The sequence below is a fragment of the Budorcas taxicolor genome, chromosome 21 (genome assembly GCF_023091745.1).
Source record: "Budorcas taxicolor isolate Tak-1 chromosome 21, Takin1.1, whole genome shotgun sequence".
Taxonomy (NCBI): Eukaryota; Metazoa; Chordata; class Mammalia; order Artiodactyla; family Bovidae; genus Budorcas; species Budorcas taxicolor.
Window position 1 is genome coordinate 22243449 of NC_068930.1, and position 20066 is coordinate 22263514.

Here is a 20066-nt window from a genome sequence, read left to right on the forward strand (position 1 = left end):
GTGAGAGGTGACCTCTGAGAACTGTGCAGCTAAGGCACCATGTGACCTGGGCAGAGAAAGACAGAGATCCCTGGGATCAGCTGGGTGACTCACCATTGGGCGATTCCCTGAAACATGGAAGGCACTCTTGGGATGGCTCAGCGGCAACACCGAGGCTCCTGTAAATCAATCCGGACCGAAAGAGAAAGAAGTGAAAGCGACAGGAGAGAAGGCTGAGGAATCTGCCTTACAATGCTATGGGGGAGGCGGTGGCCAGGAGCAATGGTCTGTCTCTGTTTTGCTTCAACCACTATGTGCCTGACACGGTGCATGGAAGTTGTCTTGCTGGGGGTGGATGCCCTTGTGGCCTGATCCATTCCGCATCCCCCTTAGTGGGCCAGCTCACGGGAGTCTTCATGTGGCAGGTACCCTAATGGCTTTTAAGTGCCTGAGCCATGCCCACACAACATTGGTTGGCCTAGTCCTCAGTTGGAAAGAAGACAAAGGAGAGACCCTCACCCATTCAGGTGGCAGCTACTGGGGCTCAGTGAGCTGTGGGCCTTTGGAACACACCAGAGGGTAACCCTAGCCAGAGTTCCTCAGTTGCTTCCACAGCACCTGCCTGTTCACAGAGGGTCCCTATGAGAAAGGAGAAGTGAGGATGTGGGGAAGAGACCCCAAGTCCCCATATAGGCCACAAAAATGTCATGGTCTAGGTGCGAGTTGGAAAAGAATTTCCAGACATAAGACAGAATGAGAGGGAAATAGAGTTTATTAGAGTGGGAGACACTGTTAGAACAGCGGACCAGCTCAGGGGAGAACCAACATTGAACAGGGGTCTTTAGTCCACTTTTTACCCAGGGTACAGGAGTGGGATAGGGGTTCTGTGGGTCATTTGCTGATTGGATGAGGCATATATATTGGGTGGAGGGAAGAGTAAGGCAAATACCTTCTTCCTGTAGGGTAGGAGGGGAGACAGTTTATACTGCTCAGGAGGACTTGAAATCCATTAATAGTTACAAGAAGGGGGAGGGAAGGACGACAAGGGTCTGGTTTTTCCATTCCTGCATTGCAAGACCCTCCTTGGTTTCATCTGCTCTTTTGTCCTTGGGTCACCACAATTCTGACTGTTCTTGTTGCTGGCAGGAGTAGTTGGGGAAGACATCTGTGGAGGCTGAACTGGACAGGCTCCCTTGTTCGATGGGGCTGGGAGCTTGCCCTGGGAGCCATTTCCCCAGAGGGGGGTGCCATCCTTATGAAATTTCGAACGACATTGATTTGCCCAGTGATTTCCTTTTTTACATTTTGGGCAGAGGCTGGGGACATTCCCCTTTTGCGAATTTCCTTTTTGAAAGTTCCCTTTTTTGAACTTACATTCAACCCTAGTATGTCCGGGTTTTCCACAATTAAAACAAGTGCTGGGGAATTTAGGAAGTTGTAATCTAGCCATAGCTTGAGCTAATAAATCCGCTTTAAAGGATTCGGTTCCCACTCCCTGGCATAGCTTAACATAATCATTTAAACTAGCTTTTCCTTTGAAAGGGTTCATTACTTTTTTGCAATCAGTGTTAGCATTATCGTAAGCCAACAATTGTAATAAGACGTCTGCTGCCTCGGCATCTGTGACTTGCTGGTAGATTGCCTCTTGTAATCGGGCAATAAATTCAGTATAGGGCTCCTTAGGCCCCTGGACAACTTTTTGAAAGGAAACAGAGGTCTGGCTTTTTGGCTCTATTTTCTCCCAGGCCCTCAAGCAACACCTTCGCAATTGTTTTACGGCTTGATCACTCATACGTATTTGATCTTGCACTCTCCCCCATGGACCTATCCCCATAAGTTGTTCCAAAGAAATAGGGATATTATGAGTCTGATTGTGCGCAGCCAGAGTCTCAGCATGATCCTGCCACCAAGTTCTGAACTGACGAAACTCGCCTGGGGTCAAGACTGTTTTTGCTAATGCCAACCAATCTGCTGGAATGAGGCAGCTGCCCTCTGCTACACTCTGAACTATTTCTACCGTGAATGGGGAATTTACACCGTAATTTTGTACTGCTTGTTTTAATTCCTTTAGGATTTTAAAAGGAAAAGGCTCACGAACAGCCTCATAGACTCCATTAGGGTTCTTAGGATCAACACCAAGAGCTACACTCTCATGAATAGTCATAGGAAAGGTAGTACAAAAAGCCTCTAAATCTCCTTTCCGTTGTGCTTGTAAAATTCCTTTCTGTATGGATGAAAGGTGAGGAGTGGGCATAGACTCTTGACTGAAAATGTTTCCTGCAAAAGCAGGTGGTAGGGATGGAGAACAATGGGAAGGAGATGGAGAAAAAAATCCATCACCCTCCTTGGGAGCCGAGGGAGCGGGTTTTGCAGATGGCTTGCCCTTTTCCTCTGGCTTCACATACTCTGGACTTTGAGGCTTTTCAGAAGAGTCATCGTCACTTTCATCAAAAGAATCAGAAGTCTGTAAAAGTTCCAGTACTGACTTAATTAATGCCCACGTACTCCAAATAGAAACAGGGAGCGGAGTTCCTTTTGCATATTCTTTCTTCAACTCAGCGCCAACCTTTTCCCAGGCTTTTAAAACTAAGGTCCCTATTGATGGGAACCAGCAGCAGTATTTATCCACTGCTTGTAACAATTCTAATAATTGCCCTTCACTAATAGAAACTCCTCCCGCTTTCAAGAGCTGTCTTAATAAACAAATATACGGGCAATAGTGTTCTGCACTCTCAACATTTCCCATTTTAACCCTGATTAAATGCCTGAAAGACTTACCAGTGGAGACTTTCAGAGGCCTCTCACTCGTCCCAGGTTCTGCGTCCCTGTAGTTTCACTTGCACTCGTAGAAGTCTTTTGCTCCAGCCCCACAGTGGGTGCCAATTGTTACCTTAACAGTCCGGGAGTGAGCCACGAGAATGAAGACAGAACACAAAATCTGGTGCAATGGGTCAGGGGACCTGCAGCCTCTTTTGGACTGAGGTGCAGAGTCCACTCTGAGTCCAGCTTTTATTCCGAATTGCACACTGCAAGACTTTCTTTGATCTTGTCTTTCTCAAGACACATGCTGTTTTAAGCACGTACTCCTAAATGTCATGGACTACACTGACATAGTCCAGGTCTCCTTGTTTTCACCCCAGGCCTTTCCCTTCCGGGCCAGTCTTGGGAACAGTCAGCAAGTGCGTAGGCAGCGTTCATGCCTGGCGCTGACCCAGTGTTCCAAGGTCCATGCTTTCATGATCCCAGTCATACTCTCTTCTGCGTCTGGCCTTGGGGTTGGTAACAAGGCTATTATTCTAAGAAAAACATGAAAGATAATCATTAACATAGTTTCTTAACATACGCTGTTTTTCCAGCTTCTATTTCTGTGGAATTTCTCAAGGCTGGGTAAGTACATTATTTGGAATCCCAGTAAGGCTCCCTCTCGCCCTCCTTTCACCCTTCCTCACTCTGCTTTCTGTTTCCTTCCCTCCTTCTGCCCTGTCTCCTTCTGGTTTTTGTGGCTTCCCACACCCTGTTTTGCCTCTTTCTCTTGCTTCTCTCATCTTTCCTTCATTTTCTGCTTTTTGCCCCTTTTCTGGTCATCCTTGGTTTTCTCGTCTCCTGTGTCCTGACCACCTCTCCCCATTTTCCTTCTTCTGATCCATCAGGACCTGAGACTCCTTCCTTCTCTGCCCACTGCCCCCTCCCGCTTCCTAAGGTGCTAACTCCACAGCACACAGCCCTCTGTGCAGCTGTTCACACCCTGGGCCTCTGGTGGGGCCTCCTCCTTGCCAAAGCGTGTATGTCCCCCTGGCAGTGCCTTGGTTGGTGTGTGTTTCTGGCTTTGAGGGTGGGGTGGATATATAGGGATTGGGGCCTATCTCAGAGGAGAGGGATGTACCGTGTGTTTCCTCTTTAACTTAAAACGAAATCTCTGGAGATCAATAACTTCCAGTGGGTGAGAGTCTTGAAGAAGAGACCCTGAGTCTCTGGGCCCTACCTGGTGCTCAGCCCCACCTGAGATTGGCTCCAGAATTTTGGCAGGCTCATTAAACACTGGCTGCCTAGAGGGAATCTTAGAGGAAGCTGGAGGTGAATGCCTTCCATCCCAATACTCTCTGGGGAATCAAAAAAAGGAGCCAGTAGAGAACCCCAAGGTCTTGAAGACACCCATCAGCAGTGTTGGTGAGGGGCAGTGATGTAGCCCTCCTGTCTCAGTGATGGAAACATCATGTCCTGCCTCTGCAGGGAGAAGAGCATGGCCACTACAGCCTTAAAGGTGATGCTAGCCTGGAGTTTTTTTCTTTTCTCCTGTTCAAGGGGTCAAAAATTGCTGGGTGACCATTTTTAAAGGGGAAGTCTCTTTTCAAATTTTCCTGGGCAGGTGGTTTAGGGGGTGAAGTTTGCTGCTTCCGTTGTCGTAGGAATTGCAGCGCCTGGCTGTGAGGCGACACACGTGTGTTTCTGTGTGCCAGGTGCTTTCTGCTTCTGCTTCCTGTTTCTCTGAGCCTCAAGCATAATACGATCTATATCAGTGTATACTATTTTTTTTAATTTCTGAAGCTTCCGGTTCCCATCAGCCCCTTCAGTTAATCACAGAGTAAAACCTTGTCCCTTCTCCCATATTGATAATGTCCTTTGTAATCTCAATAGAAAGATGGAACAAAGAAAAACTCTGCAAGACAAATTCACATATACTGATGCCCCAAATTTGCTCACAGTAGAGACAGAGGAGGTCAGAAGGGTCCTACCCAATTTGCTCCCTCACCCAAACCTAGGTTTCTGGGAACCACTGCCACTGATTCCCCACCCACACCTGGACCAGCCTGTGACTAAAGAGGTTGGACCCCACCATGTGCCAATATCCTGTTCCCCTAACTCTTAAAGGGGCCATGGCAGCACCCGGATGCCTCTCTTTAAAGGTGTAGGCCTGTGTGCACACTCAATGTGTGTTTCTGTGTGTGTTTGTATGTGTGTCTGAGTATATGTGCCCACTGCTCCCCTGCACCGAAATGGGCAGCCTTTTACAGTAACTGATGGCTATGAAGGCCCCACAAGTCTCTCATGGACAGAGCAGTCTGGTGGGCTTACAGTTCTTGTGGTTGCAAAGAGTTGGCCATGACTTAGTGACTAAACAACAGCAACAACTATGGATATGTGAAAAAGCAACAGGAGGGGACCATTTCCTCAGGACTTGGGCCCAGACCACTTCTTCTCTGGGAGCCCTTTCAGCCTCATAAACAGTCAGATGACTTTAAGACTCCACTTGGTCAACAAATACTATTGTGCACCGAGTGAGTGTGCCAGGCACTGATCTAGGCACTGGACAGAGAGCAGAGAACAGAACCAAGAGTTCCGTCCTCATGGAGCTTGCACTCTAGTACAGGAGACGTGCACATCAATATATAACATCAAATCAGTGAGTGATAAATGCTGCATAAAAGGAACACAGGTGAGAGGAGTTATTGGAGTGCCTATGCGGGGGGGTGGGGGGTAAGGCTGCTAGTTTAGGTAGGTGGGCAGGGTAGATATTTAAGAAGATACTGAATGAAGTGAATAGGCTGCGTAATGACAACTCCCCAGTTCCTGCCTCCAGAGCTGATCTCTCTTGGGATCCACAGTCACAGCCAACCGCCTCCTGATCTCTGCTTCTGGATGTCTCAGGACACGTCACACTCAACATGTCCAGTCCCATCTCTTCAATCCCCCCACCTCTCAACATACACTGATCCTTCCTCATCTTTCCCATCTCAGTCAAGGCACCACCTTCACAGATGCTCTTCGTAAAATACTTGTGAATCCACACACTCGTCTTCATCTCTAGAGCCACCTGAGGGGATCCATCCAGCCCCTCACCTGCACTCCTGCCATAAGCTTCTAGTTGCTTTCTCTATTTCCATCCTTTCCCTCAAAGTCTGATTTGGAGTAAAGTCAAAGCAAGATACTTTGAAGGCTTCTGTTTGCTCCCTTAGGATGGAACACAGATTCCAAAACATCACCTCCAAAGCCATGCAAATTCAGACGCCTTTCTACCTCACCAGCCTCCTCACCTCCCTCCCTCCAACCACTGACAACTGCTTCCAATTCCTCTTTGTCATCTCAGGGCCTTTCACCTTACATGTCTACACACCACCCAAACCTGAACTGAGGTAAGAACTTAGCCTGGCACACCGTAGTCAGTCGGGTGCCCAGTCAATGCCACTCTAAGCCTCAGTTTGCTCATCCAGAAAATGGAGATAATAGCTCCTGCTTTTAGTTATAAAGGCTGTTAACTGCACCTTGAAGAGAACATCTCTGGCCACTTAAGCAGAGAATAACTGTACTAGAAGGATGCAGGATAGCTTGGAGAATCATTAGGGAGGGACCAGCCTGACTACAGGCTGAGACCAGGAGGAGGGGTGCTGGGCAGCCAGGTCACAGCCAAGGGCAACAGGTCCAGACACCGTGGTCACTGGGAGCACACACTAGATGCTGCTGCAGGCCCCGCAGAAGGAATTCTGATCTCCTTGTTTCTGTGTATCACCTGTTCTTGTGTGTCCAGGCCCCACTTATGGGGCAAGTCAAATATTTATCTGGCCTTTTAAGATTCTTATCGAGGGTGAGGCCCAGTCTCTCGCCAGGACGCACACAATGAGTTTGTTCTCAAATATGGCAGGAAGTTCACATTCTCAGTGGTTCCCCTCCATGGCAACATCCATCACACAAGGCCAAGTGTTGTTAGGAATATTAAATGAGACAAATATGACTCAGCGATTCTCAAAAATTTCCCCAAATGGCAGAAGGATGGAATGTCTCCCAGTCAGCAGGTTCATCCCGGAGCCTGAGCTGTAAGCTTATGTTATATTCATTTAACAAACCCTTGCCATGTGCCAATGGGGTAGTTATGGACATAAAAGTTATAAGAGATGTAGCATTCACTGCATATCAGGTACCGCTTTAAATTCATTTGTTCTTTCCAGCAGCCCATGAACTTTGTACTCACTGTCTCCATTTTCACAGGTACAAAGAGCTTGACTGGCCAAGATCATACACTGAGTAAATGGCCAAGCTGGAATTTGAACCCAGGCACCTGAGTTCAGGATATTAATTTCTGATTGGCATTGACTTTGTACTTTATATACAAGAAAGATAGAGTAGTCAACATTTTCTCAGCAGTAACAGACTGACCGGGTGACTTACGAACTCTATATCATTTCATCATAAGGGATATTATTAGTATTATCCCCATTTAAAAGATGATGAAACTGAAGCTCAGAGTGTATATTATATCATTTGCTCAAGGTCACAGAGCAACTTCCTGACAGTGTCAGGATTTGAATAAAAGTCTGTCTGCCTGCAAAGCTCAGCAGGTAATAGAACCTCAGGAAATGCTGAGTCCCTTCCCTCTACTATCGGGTCCAAGAATCATCTTCTGGCTTCTGTCTGTCCTGCTCTGATCGCAGTGCCCCACTCAGAGGTCCTGCAGCACTGCCATCTCAGCCAGACCAGTTCCTGTTGACTAGCCAGCCAGAACAAGCCAGAGAGTGTGGAGACCTTATATAGGCACTGATGAGAGCCTCACTGCCTTCTCCTCAGCTCACATGACTCCCTACAGGCACCTTCAGGCAGGAGCCAGCCACACAGACAAGGGCCGCATGGATTGGCAGCCAGCACTGCCACCCCCAACCAGGGTGGACAGCCAGGTGCCTGAGGCTGCAGGAGAGAAGGGTCCCTCTTCTCTCCACTCAAAGCTGGACTGAGGAAGTCATCTTCATGATTTTCCACGAAAAGCCAGAGAATGGGAACAGCTGTGCCCTGGTCTATGTTCTGGATGCAGCTCAGGACAGAGTCTGGTGGGGCATCAGCTGGAGTCACCTTGTGCAGAGGAGCCTCTGGCCACTGCCCCAGGAGACAGGGAGCCCAGACCAGGAAGGAAGCAAGGGAAGGGCCTGAGGCCTGGGCACTGGGCAAATGGGGGATGTTCTCCATCAGCTGTTTGTGCTTAAAGGCTGGGGGAGGCCCTGGTCATGCAGCAGGTGGGCTTGAGGGCCACAGCTCCCCCTCCCCAGATTCCTGGACTCAAGGCGCCTCCCTTCCTTCTGCCTTTGGAGACAGGCCTGTGTGAGCATCTCTCAGCTCCCCCAGCCAGTTTGCTTTGGAGTCAGAACCACATGTGACTGTCACCAGGCTGTGGCCCCTGATATACCTCGCTCTCGCTCTAGGCTTCCTAGGAGCCAAATCATCTGGACCATCTGTCTTACTAGTCCCTCAGGCTCTGGAAAGTGGCTCCCTCCTGTTGCTTCTTCCCCAGTCGAGTCACACTGTTACAGTCATGGTTGTTCTAGAACTGTATATGAGGTCAAGTGTTTCAGTTAACTGGTTAGTATCATTTTTGTCAGAGGCTCAGGGACACACTTGTTAATATAAGAAATGATGTTCTTGTAAAATGGGAGAATACAAGTAATATACCTAATGACATTAATAAAGTCATAGGTAGTCAGTATTATATAAAGATACAAGGCTGAAGTTAGAGGAATAAAAATTGATCTTTATGGGGGTTCAGGTATTTCTGCCCTTAGGAGGGCTGGTTAACACATACCGCAGATGCACACTGCACACTAGAGGGGAGGCGGGAGGTCAAAACAGGCAGAGAAAGCTTTTAAAACATTTCTGGTCTTGCCTGAAAATATTAATTTTATTTCATTGCTTCTTAAGATTTATCTGCCATGAGAACTACCTCCTGGAGCCCTCCCCATCCACCCCACCCGCCCCTGGGTGAAGATCACATGCTTCATTCCAGAATAGGAGTGAGGGGCAGCCATGGGGGTCCTTCCCCTCCCTTCCCCCGCAGCTCTTTTTGCCTGGCCCCTCTGGCCCTGGTGACACCAGGATGCTGGGCTCTGGGGGCTTTGTGGCCGAGAACAGGCGAGGAAGAAAGACTGTGGTGTTTTCCTGGCCACCAGCTCCTGTAAAGTCTGCTAGTCCCAATGCACATGTGAGCACAGACATACAGGCACATACACAGGCAAACTCACACACTGGGCATGCATGCAGGGACAGCACCTTTAAATACAGTCATCTAGGGCGGGGCCCTTTAAGAGCTAAGGGGACAGAAAGTCTAGTGTTGGGGTCACAACTGCTAGTCATTTGGGGTTGGGCCATGTCCCTAGGTTCTGGGGAAAGGTGGGAGTAGGGAGACATTGGGAAGAGCTCCCAGAGATGGGGGTTTGGGTGAGAATAAAAATCTGCTCAGTTTTTCTGAGTTCTAAGAAAATTTGGGGCAATTAGGCTATGGCTGGTTTGTATTTTTTTTCTTCTATATTTGTATTGAGATTTTAAAAAGAACATTATAGATATGGGAGAGAGGACAGGTTTCTATGAACAGCAAGATTTGATGGTATCCAGAAATTCCATAGAATTAAAAAATATATGTATATTTACACTTATTTAGATGCAGTACACACTCAAGCAATGCAGTTTCTTCAACTACGGCATCAGCAATACCCACCCACCCAGCACCATCCCCAGTAAAAATTTGAAAAGAAACTTTCTGTATAAACATACAGTCACCCAGTAACTTTTGCCCTTGAGACAATAAAATAGAAAAGAAAACAATCTCAGGCTAACATCAGCTTAAAGGCTGCAGTGGCCATACTCTTCTCTCTGCAGAGGCAGGACCTGCTGTTTTGATCACTGAGGTGGGAGGGCCACATCTCTGCCTCTCACCAACACTACAGAGAGCTGTCTTCAAGACCCTGGGGTTCTTCACCAGCTCTTTTTTTTTTATATCCCAGAAAGTAGTTGGGATGGAAAGAATTCATCCTTGGATTCCTCTAAGAAGCCCTCTAGGTAGCAGGTGTTCAGTGAGCCTCCAAATATTCTGGAGCCAGTTTTAGGTGGAGCTGAGTACCAGGTGGGGTCTAGGGACCCAGGGTCTCTGCTTCAAGACTCCTGCCAGTGAAAATTATAGACCTCCATAGATTTTAAGTTAAAAGGCAAGTGCACTGAACACTCTTCTCCCATGGAAGATGGGGGCCTGAATCTCTAGCTGCTGCTGCTGCTGCTGCTGCTGCTGCTGCTGCTGCTGCTGCTAAGTCGCGCCAGTCGTGTCTGACTCTATGTGATCCCATAGACGGCAGCCCACCAGGCTCCACCACCCCTGGGATTCTCCAGGCAAGAACATTGGAGGGGGTTGCCATTTCTTTCTCCAATGCATGACAGTGAAAAGTGGAAGTGAAGTTGCTCAGTCATGTCCGACTCTTCGCGACCCCATGGACTGTTGCTCACTAGGCTCCTCCGTCCATGGGATTTTCCAGGCAAGAGTACTGGAGTAGGGTGCCATTGCCTTCTCCAGAATCTCTAGCTACCCATCCTCATCCCCAGCCCTTCCCCCAACATCTCCAAATAAGACACTGTCAGCGGGACAAATACACTTTGGCAATGAGGCGTCTCCAGAGGCCCAGGGTGTGAACAGCTGCACAGAGGGCTGTGCGCTGTACAGTCAGAACCTTAGGAGGCGGGAGGGGGCAGTGGGCAGAGAAGGAAGGAGTCTCAGGTCCCGATGGATCAGAAGAAGGAAGATGGGGAGAGGTGGTCAGGACACAGGAGATGAGAAAACCAACGATGACCGGAAAAGGGGCAAAAAGCAGAATATGTAGAAAAGATGAGAATGGAAAAGAACGAAGCAAAACAGGGCTTGGGCCAACAAAGAAAACAAGACAGAGCAGAAGGAGGGAAGGAAATGGAAAGGGAAAGAGATGAACGGGGAAGTATGTGAGAAGGGAGAGAAGGAACCAGGAAGAGAACATCCCGAGCTCAGTGAAGAAACTGCAGGTGAGGAGAGAAATCGGGAGCCCCAGGGCCCATCCTTAGTCCCTACAAAAGCCTCCAAGGCCCAGTACAGCAGGTCAGCCAAGTAAATCAGCAGGTTATTGGATGTCAAGATGCCCACAGTCCAACGTTGATCCCAGATGCACACAGAGCAAGTGAGTTTTTTAATCACAGCAGCTCACACCGCTGGACCTCAGGGGCTGCCCGCCCGGCTTTTCTTCAAAGGGGTAGAATGGCCAGAGGAGCAGAGAGCTGGTTTAGAGGAGGATGGAGAGCACGGTCTCCGTCTATAGTAAAGGATGGTCCACAAATACGTGCGTTTCATTGTCATTCCTGAGCAAGAGTGGCCATGGTCCCCAGGGAGAAGCAGATGGAGCACAGCATCATCTGTCTTACCATGGCAGAAGTATACTGGAAACAGGTGTCACGGTTGACAAGGATGCTATAAGTGAAAGCAAGACTGACAGACCAGGAAGATCAACAGGCTCCCAAGCACATCTGGACCAGCAGGCACAAAGCAGGATGCAGCACCAGTCAGGGCACAGGTCCAGGCCACTTTGGTGGCATAAAGCACAGAACTGATGAAGGAGAAGGCAGTGGCAGTGATGGCCTGGTTCCAGGTGGGACCCTGGAGCAAGAACTGAACATAGTTGATGGTGAAAATAACGAGGCAGCAAAAGGCAAAATAGAAGGCATAGTGGTAGAGAACGTCATGGCAGGACAAGGGAAAGTGGGATTGGCGCCCACACAGCTCCACTATGAAGACGGTGAGGGTCCCACCGAAGCAGAAGCACCACAGGATCACAGACCAGTTAACTGTGCACTCACTCCAAGCGTCCATGCTGGCCACCAGCAAGGAGGGCACGCAGGTGGAGAGCAGCTGCCCCAGGTGCAGGAAGAAGCCCACAGTGGTCCCGGAGCCCAGGCCTGAGGAGGTTCTCATGGTGATGGTGACCATCAGGCAGGTCACCCGCACTGGTGTTGTAATCTTGCTTATTTTACAATTAACTCTGTGAACTACACAGCTCTGGGTTTTGATGGGCTGGTTCAGTTTCATTTTGCCTGTTTTGTTCTTTCTTTGTTTTCATTTTTCCAGGAATATATGGCCACTCACCCCCAGAGCAAACATGCTGATTTGGACAATGTAATGACCACAAACTCAGGTTCTCAGTTCACCAAGGCACCTTATGCTTAATGCAAAGTCTCCAAAACTAGAGGCAAGACACACCCCAGCACGCAACCTGCAACCATTTCCTGTTTCTCTTGCGAAAATCCCAGCTGAGCCTTGTGGTGTTGGGCATTGGTTACCACCTTCTCCCCTGGTTGCCGGCTTCCTGAAGATAAAGTTACTTTTCTTTCATCCATCACTTGCCCCTCTGTATTGGCTTTTCAGCAGACTAATCAGAGCCTGGTGACAGTCAGAGCCTTTGTGCAACCAGGCAGGGGTCAGGTCCCCTAACCTCTGCCCCTCTAGCTACACTTGGGTTGATGAGGGGGCTGCTGCTGGGAAGGTGGGGAGGATCTACAGGTAAGTTTTACAGCTGCTAAACTCATTGTGCTAAGTCACTTCAGTCGTGTCCAACTCTGTGTGACCCCACAGACGGCAGCCCACCAGGCTCCCCCGTCCCTGGGATTCTCCAGGCAAGAACACTGGAGTGGGTTGCCATTTCCTTCTCCAATCAATGCATGAAAGTGAAAAGTGAAAGTGAAGTTGCTTAGTCGTGTCCGACCCTCAGCGACCCCATGGACTGCAGCCCTCCAGGCTCCTCCATCCATGGGATTTTCCAGGCAAGAGTACTGGAGTGGGGTGCCATTGCCTTCTCCACTAAACTCGTTAGTTTCTGGAATTTCCCTATCCCTCCCCACTCATTGTGGACAGCCTGTTTTAAGTTTCCGTTGAGAGAAGGAAACTGGCTTCTGAAGGAGCAGCTGAGCTCCTGACTGAGTGAGTAGAGGGTTGTGCACCCCGGAAGCCCCCCATTCCCACCCATTTGGACATAAGCTTTGCCCTTTGGAACTCAGACATAAAGAATCTGCCAGCAATGCAGGAAATGAGAGTTTGATCCCCAGACTGGGAAGATCCCCTGGAGAAAAGAATGGCAACCCACCCCAGCATTCTTGCTGGAGAATCCCATGGACAGGGGAGCCTGGCAGGCTACAGACCATAGAGTCACGAAGAGTCGGACGTGACTAAGCGACTAACGCCTTCACTTTGGACACCGCGGGAGTGGGAAGTGATTCGCTTGCCACTCTGCACTAGTCTCTCCCAGAGAATTAGTTTGTTCATTTGTAATCTGCTCTAGGGGAGCAAGTGACGTGAAGTGCATTGGGGGGCGGGGAAGGGGTGTCTTTATCCATCGCTTCTAGAAGTTCACTGGGATGCGTCTTTGACAGATTGGCAAAACCAGAACTGTAACCCTGTAACCAAGAAAAAAGAGGTTTTTAAATTATAATACAGCCTGGCTCACGTATGTTTCTGATTCTGAAAAGCAGTAGTTCCAGGTGGGTCTCTAAATTACTCCCCTATTTTGCAGTTAGAACTGATTTGTCAGAGATCTGGTTAAGTGGAAGGATATTCCATATTTGAGCCTTCCTGTTACTCATAATATGGAATTTTCCAACAAGGGCACTAAATTAATCGTACAAAAGGGACACTAAAGTGTGAAAAGCCTGTACTCTTTACAGAGGAGTCTTTGCAGGCAAAGGAGGGAGAAGAGGGGCCAGCTTCTTAGGGAACTAAATCCACCCCAACCTCTGGGCTTGCTACCCCGATGCCCCAGGTAGAGATTGCCTCAGGTCTGTGCCGGGCTCCCTGAGTCTCTGGAAGAAGGAGGGGTCCTGGTGTGGGGGTGAGGCACAGCCTTAGCATCACCACAGCGTGAGGAAGAAAGGGGGTCTGAAGTAGTCTCTCCCTTTAAGACCTGCAGGTCACTCAGCTTGGCCTCAATGTGTCCTCGAGGGTGGGTAGGGTTGGATTTCCACTAAGACAGTTCTCTGCAGGAGAACAGGCCGGTGGCTATTATTGGACTTACACTGTTTTCAACCTCAGACCTACTAAACTGGACAATTGCCGGTCCTCTTTACAGAGATTATCCACAAAAAATGGTGGAAACGGTTATTATATTTTTCAACCCGCTGCCCATCGTGGGCTGATGCACAGATGCGGGTGATGAGTGCGCTCACAGCAGAGGTGCAGCACTTTGTCCCAGGCAAAGCCCAGCATTCATCTCTCAGTGTTTGGCCTCTTGAGGAATGAGCAAACAAGCCTGAGTTGGGTAACACGGCTAAGCGGTCTCCAGAAGCTAAACGAGACAAAGAGGGACCTCCCCTGGGGCATGAGAGACAACACAGTCCTGCTGACACCTTGTTTCAAAACGCTGACATCTGGAAATGCGAGAGAACACATCTGCTGTTTTAAGCCACCAGGATTGTGATAATTCACTGCAGTAACCCTAGGAAATCAAGATGAATTTCCAAAAATAAAAAGTATATTTTTTGTCATTTTTTTTTTAAGTTTTCAGAAAAGCTTGCTGACCTCCTGCCCTAGAGCATGGTGGTCACATAGATCCCAGGACCCCTTGTTATTTCCTGTGTCCCCCAGTGTCTGAGGCTCACAGGGAAGGGTCCGCTGATCTAGAGAAAGGTGGTCAGTCCAAACGCCCACAGGAACGAGGAGGGAAGGAAATAAGTAAAGGGGATGGAGAGGACTAGGGCCCCTGGAGAGGACCGGCTGCACCTGTCAGGTGTGGTGGAAAAGCAAGATGCCATGTGCATATTTTTTCATGTTTATAAAATGGAAACAAAGATATAGATACTGCCTAAAACCATATTTGCATATATGTACATATGTTTCTACATATGATTGTAGAGCCTGTGAAATGTGTTGAAGGCTGTACATGAGGTTGAGGACATGGATGGAAGGATGGATGCTCGTGTGAGCAGGAGGAAGCCAGGCCATGCCTAAGAGGGGAAACCAGGATGTGGGAGATGATCATACTCCTACTTTATATCAATTATACACGAGAAGGGACTTCCCAGGTGGTACTAGTGATAAAGAATCCATCTACCAATGCAGGAGATGTAAGAGATATAGGTTCAATCCTTGGTCAAGAAGATCCCCTGGAGAAGGGCAACACACTCCAGTATTTTTTTTTTAATTTATTTATTACTCCAGTATTCTTGCCTAGAGAAGCCCATGGACAGAGGATCCTGGTGGGCTACAGTCCATAGGGTTGCAAAGACTCGGACACAGCTGAAGTAATTTAGCATGCATACATACATGAGAAGAAGTAAACCACACAAAGATATGAATGGAAAACAATATAGAAGCCATCACAGTACAAGCCACAATCCTTTTTTCCAAACCCTTTTTTCTAAGGGTATGAAAGCACCTTATAAACAAACATATTAGTGTTTTTGCACTGAACCTTTGAACGTTCACACTAAGTGAAATAAATAGACTCTAAATTTTCTCCTACCATCTTGTTGGGGCTTCTCCTTTGCCCTTGCACGTGGGGTATCTTTTTTGGTTGGAGCCAACATTCTCCTGCTGATGGTTGTTCAGCAATGCGTTGCCAGTTCTGGAGTTCTCACAGGAGAAAACGAGCGCACATCCTTCGACTCCACCATTTTGTTGTCGACCCCTGGAATGGGCAAATTTAATTCAGATGACCATTAAAATGACTACCGTGGGCAAGAGTCCCTTAGAAGAAATAAAGTAGCCATCATAGTCAACAAAAGAGTCCAAAATGCCATACTTGGGTGCAATCTCAAAAATGACAGAGTGATCTCTGTTCATTTACAAGGCAAACCATTCAATATCACTGGGATCCAAGTCTATGCCCCAACCACTAATGCCAAAGAAGCTGAAGTTGAACAGTTCTATGATGACCTACAAGAACGTTTAGAGCTAACACCAAAAAAAAAAAAAAATGTCATTTTCATCATAGGGGACTGGAATACAAAGGTAGGAAGTCAAGAGATACCTTGAGTAACAGGCAAGTTTGGCCTTGAAGTACAAAATGAAGCAGGGCAAAGGCTAACAGACTTTTGCCAAGAGAACACACTGGTCATAGCAAACATTCTACTCTTCCAACAACACAAGAGATGACTCTACACATGGACATCACCAGATGGTCAATACAGAAATCAGATGGATTATATTGTTTGCAGCCAAAGATGGAGAAGGCCTATACACAGTCAGCAAAAATAAGACTGGGAGCTAATTGTGGTTCAGATCACGAACTCCTTATTGCAAAATTCAGACCTAAATTGATGAAAGTAGGGAAAACCACTAGACCATTCAGATATGACCTAAATCAAATCCTTTATGATGATATAGTGGAAGTGACAAATAGATTCAAGGGGTTGGGTCTGACAGACAGAGTGCCTGATGAACTATGGACGGAAGTTCATGACATTGTATAGGAGGTAGTGATCAAGACCATCCCCAAGAAAAAGAAATGCAAAAAGGCAAAATGATGGTCTGAAGAGGCCTTAGAAATAGCTGAGAAAAGAAGAGAGGCTAAAGGCAGAGGAGAAGATGAAAGCTATACCCACCTAAATGCAGAATTCCAAAGAACAGCAAGGAGAGATAAGAAAGCCTTCCTCAGTGATTAGTGCAAAGAAATAGAGGAAAACAATAGAATGGGAAAGACTAGAGATCTCTTCAAGAATGTTAGAGATACCAAGATGGGCACAATATAAGACAGAAACGGTATGGACCTAATGAAAACAAGGTATTAAGAAGAGGTGGCAAGAATACACAGAAGAACTATACAATAAAAGAACTTAATGACCCAGATAATCACAATGGTGTGATCACTCACCTAGGGCCAGAAATCCTGGAGTCCATAGTCAAGTGGGCTTTAGGAAGCATCACTACAAACAAAGCAAGTGAAAGTGATAGAATTCCAACTGAGCGATTTCAAGTCCTAAAAGGTGATTCTGTTAAAGTACTGTACTCAATATGCCAGCAAATTTGGAAAACTCATAAGTGGCCACAGGACTGGAAAAGGTCAGTTTTCATTCCAATCCCAAAGAAAGGAAATGCCAAAGGATGTTTAAACTACCATACAATTGCATGCATCTCACACGCTAGCAAAGTAATGCACAAAATTCTCCAAGCCAGGCTTCAACAGTATGTAAACTGAGAACTCCCAGATGTTCAAGCTGGATTTAGAAAAGGCAGAGAAACCACTCTTGTGGTTTCAAATTGCCAACATCCATTGGATCATCAAAAAAGCAAGAGAGTTCCAGAAAAACATCTGCTTTTTTGACTATGCCAAAGCCTTTGACTGTGTGGATCACAACAAACTGTGGAAAATTCTGAAAGAGATGGGAATACCAGACCACCTTACCTGCCTCCTGAGAAATCTGCATGCAGGTCAAGAAGGAACAGTTAGAACTGGACATGGAACAATGAACTGGCTCCAAATTGAGAAAGGAGTACGTCAAGGCTGTATATTATTTAACTTGTATGCTGAGCACGTCATGTGAAATGCTGGGCTGGATGAAGCACAAGCTGGAATCAAGATTGCTGGGAGAAATATCAATAACCTCAGATATGCAGATGACACCACCCTTACGGCACAAAGTGAAGAGGAACTGAAGTGCCTCTTGATGAATGTAAAAGGGGAGAGTGAAAAAGTTGGCTTAAAACTCAACATTCAGAAAACTAAGATCATGGCATCTGGTCTCATCACTTCATGGAAAATAGATGGGGAAACAAAGGAAACAGTGACAGACTTTATTTTCTTGGGCTCCAAAATCACTGCAGATGTTGACTGCAGCCATGAAATTAAAAGACACTTGTTCCTTGGAAGAAGTTATGACAAACCTAGACAGAGCATTAAAAAGCAGAGACATTACTTTGCTGACAAAGGTCCATATGGTCAAAGCTATGGTTTTTCCAGTAGTCATGTACGAATGTGAGAGTTGGACTATAAACAAAGCTGAGCACCAAAGAATTGATGCATTTAAACTGTGGTGTTGGAGAAGACTCTTGAGAGTCCCTTGGACTGCAAGGATTTCAAACCAGTCAGTCTTAAAGGAAGTCAGTCCTGAATATTCATTGGAAGGACTGATGCTGAAGCTGAAACTCCAATACTTTGGCCACCTGATGCGAAGAACTGACTCATTTGAAAAGACCCTGATGCTGGGAAAGATTGAAGGTGGGAGAGAAGGGGATGATAGAGGATGAGATGATTTGATGGCATCACAGACTCTGTGGCCATAAGTTTAAGCAAGCTCCGGGAGTTGGTGATGGACAGCGAGGCCTGGCGTGCTGTAGTCCATGGGGTCACAAAGAGTCAGACACGACTGAGTGACTGAATTGAACTGAACTGATAAATTTTTTCATGTCTGTTCAGGTAGATTCTCTAGCCAAAGGGATTTATAAAAGTTCTTTTCTTTTTGGAGCCTTAAAATGTTGGGATTGTGGACAAGGGCCACATTCCACTGTATCTCCAAAAATAATGGCACACAGCCAAAGAGATAAAAAGTCTTTATGGCTTGAGGCAAAACCGACTGGGCTGTGAGGTTTGGAATGGGATAGTCTTGTTACAAGGTCAAGGGCGATGGGTGGGGAATATAATTCTGGAGCAGCGGTGCTGTTGCCCATGTGATTGAGTTACTGGTTCTAACTCCACAGATCCTGAGCATCAGCAGTCACAGGCCCCTGAGACTTTTCCAGGCATCTGATTTAATCCGCCTCCAGAGTGTACGTTGGCTGGTGGGTCCTCAGTGAAGACCACTGCCATATTGGTGATGGTGACTTGCCTGACCATCCCAATACCATGTCCACCGGTAGGACATCCCCAGACAAGTGCGGCTTGTACATGGTGTTCAGCTGCCTCTGCATGCCACAGCTGGTCTGCATCATCTCGGCCTTCTTCCTAGTGCTTGACATGGGGATTCGGTGGGGGGACATATGTAACCAGATCATGTTCAGCTGGTGCTTCTGCATCGTCGGTACCTTCAGCATTGTCATACTGGAATTATATAGGTTCCCGACCGACTTTCCTTTCTGCTGGTACAACTTCTCCATCACCTATGCCTGCTACGCTGCCCTCATCTGCCTCTCGGCCTCCATCTTCTACCCCATCACCGACATCAAGTTCTTGCCTTATGATGCCAGCTGATACCGGGCCATCGCCACCACGTTGTTCTCCTGCACTGCACGTGTGATTTATGTCCTGGAAGTGGCCTGCGTATGGGAATGCTACAAGCTCAAGGAGATCCCCTGCCATGTGCACACCATGCCAGGCCTGCTGAAGGTGCTGGAGACCTTCGTGGCCTGTGTTATCTTTGTCTTCATCAGCAACACTTCCCTGTACATGGACCAGCCGGCCCTGGAGCGGTGCATGGCCGTGTACTCCATCCGCTTCATCCTGGCAGTTGTGGCCATGCTGATGGACCGGGAAGAGTGGGCGAACAGGCTGCCCATCTCCTTCCCCGTTTTTCATCTGGGACTGACCTTGCTGTCTATCCTCCTCCACTTCACTGCTCTGGTTCTCTGGCTGCTCTACCAGTTTGATGAGAAGTATGGCGGGCAGCCCCAGCAGTCCAGCGATGTGAACTGCATTGACAGAACTACCAACGGCATGTGGGCCTGGGAGCAGCGCCTGGCTGTGGCTGTCCTGACAGCTGCCAACCTGCTGACTTACACGGCCAGCCTGGGGTACTAGGCCCACCAGGTTTCTGTAGGGACTGGGGGTCAACCCACAGACTCCTGATCCTCTCTGCTCACAGGACATTTCTACTGAGCTCTGACGTCCTCTGATGCCCTCTTCCTGGCTCTCTCTCCCTTCTCACATCCTTCCCCGTTCATCTCACTCTCTTTTCTGTTTTCTTCCCTCCTTCTGCTCTGTCTCCTTCTTGTCTTATGTGATAGCCCCCATTCTCTTTTGCCTCTTTCTCTTGCTTCACTCATCTTTTCTACATTTTCTGCCTTTACCCCCATTCTGACTGTCTTTGTTTTCTCACCTTCTGTGTCCTGACCACCTCTTCCCATCTTCCTTCTTCTGATCTGTCAGGACCTGAGACTCCTTCCTCCTCTGCCCACCACCCTCTCCCACCTCCTACAGTGCTGACTCCACATCACACAGCCCCCTGTGCAGCGGTCTCACCCTGGGCCCCAGAGGGGCCTCCTTGCCAAAGGATGTCTGTCCACCTGGGGGTGCCTTAGTTGGTAATTGTCTGTGTGTTTTTTTGGAGAGTGAAGGTGAGTGGTAAGTCACTGGACACTCTCTCCCAGTGGAGCACTGGAGGGTGGTGTGCAATGTGCCTCCCATTTA

The 20066-nt window shown here is 47.8% G+C and overlaps 1 pseudogene; it reads left to right on the forward strand.

Annotated features, from left to right (window-relative positions):
• The window catches only part of LOC128066988 (myeloid-associated differentiation marker-like), a 32986-nt pseudogene extending 13529 nt beyond the window's left edge, over positions 1–19457 (forward strand).
• Positions 19458–20066: the final 609 nt, after the last annotated feature.